Below are 9,919 nucleotides of genomic sequence, written 5' to 3' on the forward strand. Positions count from 1 at the left end.
TCCATGAATTTACTTGTGAAGCGACGTGCTTGTGTACATTTGCTGATTCTGACAATTATTGATTAATGAACAGTGTTATTACTTATGTATATTATGCATCGCTTGGCTGCTATGCTTTTTCACTGATGTCATATTTTTTTATTATGTGCCTGCTGTGCTTATTTATTTACATTTTAATTGTCACCTGATTAATTGTGCTGATATGGTTACGTATGTAAGTTATACTTTGCGATTTATCTGCTTGCGCCTTCATGTTTACTTATTAAGATTACATATGAACATTTATTTGCTTATGCTGACATGATGCTAATGACTTGTTTATTACGTAAGATATATGTTTGCTGCTGTGCGTATGGATTGCATATTTACACATTTCTGTTTGTTGTCACAACTACTCTTCAATTTAGAATATAGAAATGCTGATATGAGGTGTATGAACATAGAATTTAGGTCACATTATGGTATTAATTATAGATTGTTCGCTTGGCAGAGCCTCGTTGTAGGAATTGTGCTGCATCCACTTGTTGACATTCTGTTCTCTACTGGTATATTTACTCACTATTGCATGTTTTGCTTACGCTCAGTGCCTTATATTTTAAGATAAGAAAATGAACTGCTATAATTCTACGAACGACATTGGTACAAGAAACTGCATAGAAGTCACATGAGCTGGAGGTTTTATGGAAGCTGTATAAATTTATGCTAATAGGAAGGAAGCTAACGACATGACATACCAACACTAGGTTAGACCATTGACAGTTATTACACTGCATTTTTCGTGAGTAATTGAAATAGGAAGTGACACTTGACACAAGAAATACTCCACATGTTTGCTTCTGTTTGCCATAATTTTTGAAGTGGTGTACACACTGAAATATTATGATCATTCACACTCCGTAATCGTACTTAATTACTGAGAGTTATTCGAACTAAGTCTGTTAGAGGTCATGTATGCATTTCTTTTATTTAATGATGGACAAGGAACCAAAATGTATCTTATAATTTATAATGAGTAGAAAATTTGGGTCAGATGGATTACACAGAGGTTGTGGGTGGACACTGTGTCTTCGGATTGTATGGGATGATGAATTGAAGTTGCACTAGGATTTTGTCTGTACTTGTTCGAGCAGACTGACTAGAGGAAAGAGTTGTTATGGAAGTGAAATGATATTGGTGCTGAGGTTTATATATATCGACGTAGTGAAGAGGTATTATTGAAGTATTAAGATTAAGTGATGATGATTGGAGTTTTCGTGGACAAGAGGTAGGGCAAATGATACTGATGATAAGGTTTATATGTATCGACGTATTGAAGAGGTATTAGTGAAGTATTGAGATTATGTGATGCTGATGATTATTGGAGTTTTGGTGGATAAGAGGTGAAGTAAGTGAGGAGCATATTTTTTTTGGTTGGTCTATATGGAACAAGGAGGATGAAGATGGCAAACTAGAACACTCAAGTAGAAAGAAGATTGTCTACACACATACTTTGTTAAATCACTAAGCAGTATATACTTTTTTTGAAGAGAGGAAGTATTTGCATATCTTGGCTCACTGACAGTTGTTCAGCAACCGTACATTTTGATCTGGCTTGGCAAACATTGGTCTTGACATGATGACTATGACGTTGACTAACTATTATTGACTGTTATACATTGCTGCCACTACTACTTGATACACATGATGAACATAAAATTTTGACAGAATTGCATTTACACAGTTAACACTATTCAATTACAAAGTAGCACTAATGTGGATGAAAGATGAGTGAGTGTTTTTTGTGTGTTTTCCTTTCCCTATCCCAAATTGGTACCAACCTATCTCCCAAATATTATTTTACTTGTTGTTGTGGCTTGCACTGACACCCATAAAAATTATAGGTTTACTGATATTTGTGTATTTGTAATATTTAATATGACAATTATCTGATATCATTTGTGTGTTTATTATGATTTGTATGTTTAGTGTAAAAGCATTGTATGTGTATTCAAACTATTGTTCATGCCTGAACTGTCTGATTAGTGATGGTGCTACACTTTTCAACATGGTGGATGCCACCTGGACATGTTTAATTTCTGCTGATGAACTGTGTGATTAGTGATAGGGAATATTATGAACTGTTATTTGCACTTTTTCTACATGATTGGTGCCACTAGGACATGTTTAATTTCTGCTGATGAACAGTGTGATTAGTGATAGTGAATTTTATGGACTGCGGTCAGCACCCGGTCAACATTACTGGGTGCCACTGATGGACTGCTTCTACCAAAATGGTGTTACTTGTTGATGTCTGCACCTGCTCAACATTGCTGGGTGCCACTGATGGACTGCTTCTACTGAAAAGATGTCACCTGTTGCTGTGTGCACCTGCTCAACATTGCTGGTGCCACTAATTGAACTGCTTATACTGAAATGATGTTACTTGTTGATGTCTGCACCTGCTCAACATTGCTGGGTGCCACTGATGGACTGATTCTACCGAAATGATGTCACTTGTTGGTGTCGGCACCTGCTCAACATTGCTGGGTGCCACTGATGGACTGCTTCTACTGAAAAGATGTCACCTGTTGCTGTGTGCACCTGCTCAACATTGCTGGTGCCACTAATGGAACTGCTTATACTGAAATGGTGTTACTTGTTGGTGTCTGCACCTATTCAACATTACTGGGTGCCACTGATGGACTGTTTCTACTGAAAAAAAATGTCACTTGTTGGTTTTTGCACCTGTTGACCATTGCTGGGTGCTACTGCTGGAACTGTCAACTACTTGTTTCTTGGGCTATGGAAAGCGTTTATGTGAATATTTGTATAAACTGATTTTTTGTGTATTACTATTTGTGAAAGTTATGAGACTCTTACCTGCACATATTCGTCATTGCTGACGCTATTGATTGAATTGTTTAACCACATAATACTTGTGTAAACTGTTATGTAAAGTCACATGTATGAAAGAATTTGTATTGCTTACTGTATTTTATATATTAGGTTATTGAAAGGTCATTGCAAAGCCAAAATTTTATATAGTTATATGATATTTACGCATTAATATTATCTTTTATTTTTGTCTGTATTTTTTTGACGAATTTGGTGGTATTTTCACCACCAATGCTGGCAAAAATACCATCAAATTCTAGCCCGTGGAGGAAGGGCATATGAAAGGTGGCTACACTGAGCCACAGCGCCAGAGATCGCGCTAGAGAGTATTGTTCCGCCGCCTCCACTGGCAGTGATTATTGAGATGTCGTAGTGGGCAGTGCTTGTTCAGAACTCGTAGTAGTCAGTGCTTGGGGAGAGCTCGTGGTAGTCAGTGCTTGTTAAGAACTCGTAGCAGAGAGTGTTTGTTGAGATGTGCTAGTAGGGAGTGCTTGCTGAGATGTGATACTGAAAAGTTCTTGTTGAGATGTGGTAATAGCGAGTCGGTGTGGAGATATATTGTAACGATTAGAGTGATTTTGGTCAATATATGAAGGTAACGAAACTTGATTTATTTTTCATTATTTAATGTCGTAAATAATGCTTCATTACAGGTTCAGTCAACAAAGCATCTGGCTTGTGTTCTGGGATTAGAGTGTAATTCTGGTTCTCTTGAGTAATTATGGTATTTTTATTTTCTTTAATTAATTCAGTATAAATGATATTTAAAATTTCTTGTGTTATTGAAGAAGAACCGTGCCAGATGCGTACGTTGAGTCATACTCCCACACACAGAACAGTTACACTTGTGCTTTGGTTTCGTAGGTTTTATAGTTGCTGGGGACTTAATTAATTAATTGTGTTAATGAAAATTTCCATTGCATTCTTTGTTTTTGTTCTATGCAGTCAAATTGCGTAATAATACTAGTCAGGGCCAACCGGTACGAGACTTCGTAGTCGGACATACAGCTACTAAAACAAAAAATTAAAATTATTTGCATTCTATTTTAATTAAGCCCCATGCAAGGTTAGTTAGGTTTAAGTAGTTCTGAGTTCTAGGGGACTGATAACCACAGCAGTTGAGTCCCATAGTGCTCAGAGCCATTTGAACATTTTTTTTTTTTTTTGCTTTTCCAGTTTTGTGTTGAAGTATTTTCCTCGTTACTCGCTTTATATTTATTTATTCAAAATGGTTCAAATGGCTCTGAGCACTATGGGACTCAACTGCTGTGGTTATCAGTCCCCTAGAACTTAGAACTACTTAAACCTAACTAACCTAAGGACATCACACACGTCCATGCCCGAGGCAGGATTCGAACCTGCGACCGTAGCAGTCGCACGGTTCCGGACTGCGCGCCTAGAACCGCGAGACCACCGCGGCCGGCTAGTTATTTATTGTTCAACTTTTTACTTTTTTCATTGTATTACCACCACACTATCGAAGATGTTGGCCGGCCGTGGTGGCCGTGCGGTTCTGGCGCTGCAGTCCGGAACCGCGGGGCTGCTACGGTCGCAGGTTCGAATCCTGCCTCGGGCATGGGTGTGTGTGATGTCCTTAGGTTAGTTAGGTTTAAGTAGTTCTAAGTTCTAGGGGACTTATGACCTAAGATGTTGAGTCCCATAGTGCTCAGAGCCATTTGAACCATTTTTTTGAAGATGTTGTTTGCTGTGCATTTGTGCTTCAATCTAGCTTATAACTTCTTTTCCAGTTTCGTTTACAAACATTGTAACTCCTTTGGCGACAATGGCCAGTAAGCGTCTGAAGATGGCTTTGTAAGCTAGAAAGTGGCTAGCACAATAAAAGTAATCCTGTAGAATAAAGGAAAACTAGAGCTTTCCTTTTATTATAATGTTGTTCTACCAAGAACCGACAGAAGATTCGTTATCAAAACATATAATATATATCAATCTTGGCTTCAGAAGAAATTTCGTTCAAGTAAACCGACAGAGTACTCTCAAGACACAAACATATGTAAGCCATCTGTCCATAGTCTTCGCGAATCCTGGGTTACTACTTGCTAGAGTGTCGTGGAAATATGACAGCCAACTTGAATGGCGAGCAACCATTTCCTCCCCACTTTATCACAGTTGCTCTTACACATATGTAGATGCCGATGGTGTGACCTCTACTGTGGCAGAGGAAACAGCTATACACAGATCAGGAAGTAACACCGTCTCCTTCGAAAAATGTGGGACGAGATTGGTAACGGTAGCGACTGGAAGCGAGTGGTCAATCGCTAGTATGGCAGCTCTGACAGAATTAAACTTTTATTCGTGTTAGTCACAGAAGAGTGTTCGCCACTGGAGCAGAGGCTGTCGATACCGCGATGACATAGTGAGCTGCAGAGAGGTGTCGTCATCAATTGCTCCTGGGCAGGAGTCAACAGGGCAGCCATAGCTGGCACAGCCCACGAGCCATTCAGACTGCTGGTCCATCTCAGGCCATGAAATACAGCTCTGGGTAAGATGGTGCTCAAATCATCGACATCGAAGGTATATGGCCACACTGGTCAGTGATCAACGTCAATAAAAGCCTTCAGAATTCCGTGCACAGTGACAGAAGGACTGGACTGCCCCCAGTCCGCGCTTGAACCGATGTCTCACTACAAAAGATGCCACCAGTACGAAGCAGTCACTCAGAGAGAGACCCAGCAGTGCTAAGGTGTTAAGTCGTCTGCATGTGTTCCCCAGCGTAGGTGGTTGCCTGCTGCTACAAGACGACAAAGGTTTTGATACACGACTTGGTACTTCCTTCATCTGCCTCTGCAGTAGTCACTGTCTTGAAGTCAGCAGCTGTTTGTGATGGTCCTTGGCATCACAATTATGGTCATATGCAGAGAATGTCAGTGATCATTTGAGAACACATTTGGAGTCTGATTTGCGGTACATGGGAGCCCAGTAGTTCTCCAACTGCAGCATCCCCACCCCAGAAGAGACAATAAGCCGTATAGATGAATTAATTTGTTCTGCTCTTGTCGCTACCCAGATCTTGGAGGAGTTTAGCTGGAGCTGTAGTATTAGTATTTCCCAGCTTCACTTTTCTGAGGTGATGGCTAGCTTTTGTTGTTTCAACAGCTTCCCGGTCTTGCACTCTGAATACTTCTTACGTCACCACAATGACATCACCCCTCTCCCTATGAGGTCGTTTAGCTGAATTGGTGCCACACAGTTCAATGCTCCACTAGGACATTCCGTTTTGCCAGTTGCATCCTTCTTCGACGCTACTACAATTTTCAGTAGTGCTGGATATTTTCTCTCTTCAGCAACAATGTCATTAACGCAGTGCTGACCGAAATTTCATACGTGCTGCTGTATTCCACCAAAGAAGGAACGTGCTTTGGTACAGAAGTCCTTTATGAATCTCCAGTAATATAGTACATTGTGAGAAAGCTTATCACATCAAGAGTGCGCCAGGAAGTCAGAAAATCTGCGATTGTTCTTATTTTATCTGGAACCTCTGCACTTGGATGGCCCCCGTTAAAGCCGCGAGCGACCGACGAGCGGTGCACGGCGGAGAATGGAATCTCGAAGCCGCCAGGCGGGGAAGCCACTGGAGGTATCGCTAACAACGAACAGACAAGACAGACGAACAAATAGCGGATGGTAGACACTACGACCGATCAGGACACCACACGAGGCAAGAAAGCAAGAACTGGGGACAAACACGGCGAGACAATAACAACGCAGCAACACTCCAAACAACGACAGTATGTACACGGAACTGGAACGCAGTACGACCGCGATGCGCAAGCGAACTACCGCGAGTACCAGACTGTCCGGGTAGCGCCGCGCGTCCGCCTAAATACATGACCGCGGGAAACGCGATTGGCCGCGGACTTCACGAGGTACGGAGAGTGGCGAACTCGCACGGCGAGGCTCGCGGCACAGTCGCACCGGCTGACAGAAACCCCCAGTGTGTATCCAGGTCCATACCGTCTGGCGCGCATTCAACTTCCGAGCCTTGCGACACCAGAGACTTCACTGCCATTCACTAGATTCGCAAACATTTTTAGTTCTTGGATGGCAAAGAGGCACTTTTTCGAATTCAGGCAGAGGCTTTCTTCCTGAACGCACTACAGCACGATTGTCAGGCCACAAATGTCCTGCAAAAAACGACATTTGTCATCCAGATAACCAGGACACACTGTTCATTTACGATCTCGAAGCAGGTTGTCCACTGTACATTCCAAGGTGGCTGAAGCATTATACTATCCAAACAACGTAATCTTAAACCAATAGAGGCCATCAGGAGTGATGAATGCAGTCGTTTCCTGGTCAGCCTCATTAACCTACATGTCTTTAGCTGAAAAATACTCACCTTTCAAGCATCAGTGCTCATAAATGGATTGATATTTTTCTTCATGATTTTGTCCAGTTATCGGTAGTCGATGTAGACATGGGCTGTCTTTCTTCTTCTCAAGGACCACAGCAGAGGACAAAGGACTCTCTGAAGGTTCTTACAGCATCTTCTGCTCTTCTTCCTGGTTTATCCGTCATTCAATCAGCAACACTGTTTGTGAGCAATGGAGAATTGGTGGGTGATCCAGTGCTGATACAGTGTTTTATCATGAACCACTTGACCTGCCTTTCCCCGATTACAGATTTCATACCATCCAAAAACTGACTTAAAATGGATACTTCCCACTGAAATTGTTCCTCCGTCTGACCAGATTCTATTGGGATTCTGATAGTAGTTTCTTCCCCTGCAATGGCTTCTGTGTCAGTGGAGCTCGGCTCTTCATTGATAACGCTAACATGCCCTTCGCAGCCTAGTTCGGTCGTCCCTAACACTTACCTTTTGGGATGAGTTGTGGCTGCTCTGACAGTTCGTGATCCAAAGTGGTCTTTGACCACCTAAATTTCCTATGATCTTCGCTGGCATCTAGATTTATTTTGTGAGCCTGAGTTGGTTTTTGCAGTCGACAGTACCTTCCCAATTTAACTGAGCATGTCAAATGGGACCTGGAAATCGTTTCACTGATAATGGCGTGATAACATTCAATGGCAAAGAGCCACCAAGACCGTCTTTGTAACGTGTGCTTGTTGGAATAGCTTCGTCAGTCTGGAGCTCTGATCTACAACATTTATGAATGCTTGTGGTGTGCAAGAAGTCCAATCCAAGAATAGCATGAAGACATCATTCCGTTAAAAGAAGATACTTGTATGGCTGCATTTCGCCGTTAATAGTTATTTTTGGAGTGCATGTTCCTCTTAGCAGGACATATTTTCCATTTGCGATCTTCTGCACACCGCTTTCGTATCATGAATCATCCTCTTTCAATGACAATGATCCCAGGAAAGGAAGTCCCTGAGTCGAATTGCACCCAGACAGGTTTGCTATTGATGATGACGTCAATGAGATTTCCTGACATTTTGGTGAATGTCGTACATGTAGGACTTTCGTCTGTGCCGGCCTTATCTCTATAAATGGTTGCCTATCTTAGTTTTTCTGAATTCAGCAGCTAGGAGACAGCTGATACCTCTGTACAGCGACAGGGAATGGCAACTGCATGTTGGGGGGGGGGGGGGGGTGATATTATCCAGGGTATGGCGGCTATAATAGTTTGCAGTAGACTGGTGTGATGGTTGACATCTGTCATGAACAATACTGTTGTGCTGGTAGACAAGCTGGAGCATAATGGTCACCGAACAATCGCCTTCTCATTATGCAGTAGCATGCAAGGTGTGCAGGGCACTCACATGGAAAACGTACCATCGTGCTATTCTCTGTCCTCCGAATGTCTGTTTTTATGTAGGGCATTGTACTTGGCAGAGTAGTTGGTTGTACTTGCATTGGTCGGATGCTAAACGTCGTTCGACGGTTGCAGTATACCTCCGCAGTGGCTGAGCTAATTCTTCACGGCATGTTCGACTAGCGGCGGAGATTGGTGTCAAAAATCGGTACACGTTCTATTCATAGAAGCATCTAATATTCCAGAATGCCGTTATTTATACAAAAATCGAATGTTCCAGAATATGCAAGCATATTGCAGAACTGATAATTAGTAGGCAACAAATGTTTTGCTGATGATGAGGTGTGAAATGGCGGCCGGCAGCACGTGAATCAGGGACGCTAACCGCTATACCACACTGGATGCAACCCAGCCCATGGCATTGTGTTTTGTGAAACAGATCAACAAACTTCTGCACAAACATGGTTCTCATCATTTTTTGTTGTTTGGTCGTCCCTACGTCAGTCAGTATTAGAACTGGAAGTTTCTACTGTTATGTAGGGGATTGTATTGTATTGTATGTTAACCGTTTCTAAAACGACGGAGAGGCTCCGTCCCCGCTGCAGCCGCAGTGATCCACAACCCCACGACGACTACAGCAGTCCACATCACTCCTCCGCCACCCCACATCGACCCACTCTTTTAGTGTTATTGTGCGGTTCTGCCCCCGGTGGACCCCGCCATGGAACGTCTCACACCAGACGAGTGTAACCTCAATGTTTGCGTGGTAGAGTAATGGTGGTGTACGCGTACGTGGAGAACTTGTTTGCGCACCAATCGCCTACGTAGTGTAACTGAGGCGGAATAAGGGGAACCAGCCCGCATTTGCCGAGGCAGATGGAAAACCGCCTAAAAACCATCCACAGACTGGCCGGCTCACCGGACCTCGACACAAATCCGCCGGGCGCTCCTTCCCGCCCGGAAAGCCGTGCGTTAGACCGCACGACCAACCGGGCGGGCCTATGTATGGTATACTTATACGTAATATTCTGTATTTAGGACTACAGAGCGAGATGCCACAGTCATAATACACTGGGCTCGGCACACATTCAGGTGGATGGCGCTTGAAATCCCGGTCTGGTCTTTCTATTTTAGGATTTTTAAATCGCTTAAGGAAAATATCCGTACTGCTCTTCGAAAACAAAACAGCCAATTTCCTTTCCCATGCTTCCCCAGTACAAGCTCCTGTTCCATCTGTAATAACCTTGACGTCGATGGGACGTTATATCTTAATCTCCCGTCCTTCCTCGTTCTCAGTGTATAGTGAGATGATT

Source organism: Schistocerca nitens, chromosome 5 (assembly GCF_023898315.1).
Source record: "Schistocerca nitens isolate TAMUIC-IGC-003100 chromosome 5, iqSchNite1.1, whole genome shotgun sequence".
Lineage (NCBI taxonomy): Eukaryota > Metazoa > Arthropoda > Insecta > Orthoptera > Acrididae > Schistocerca > Schistocerca nitens.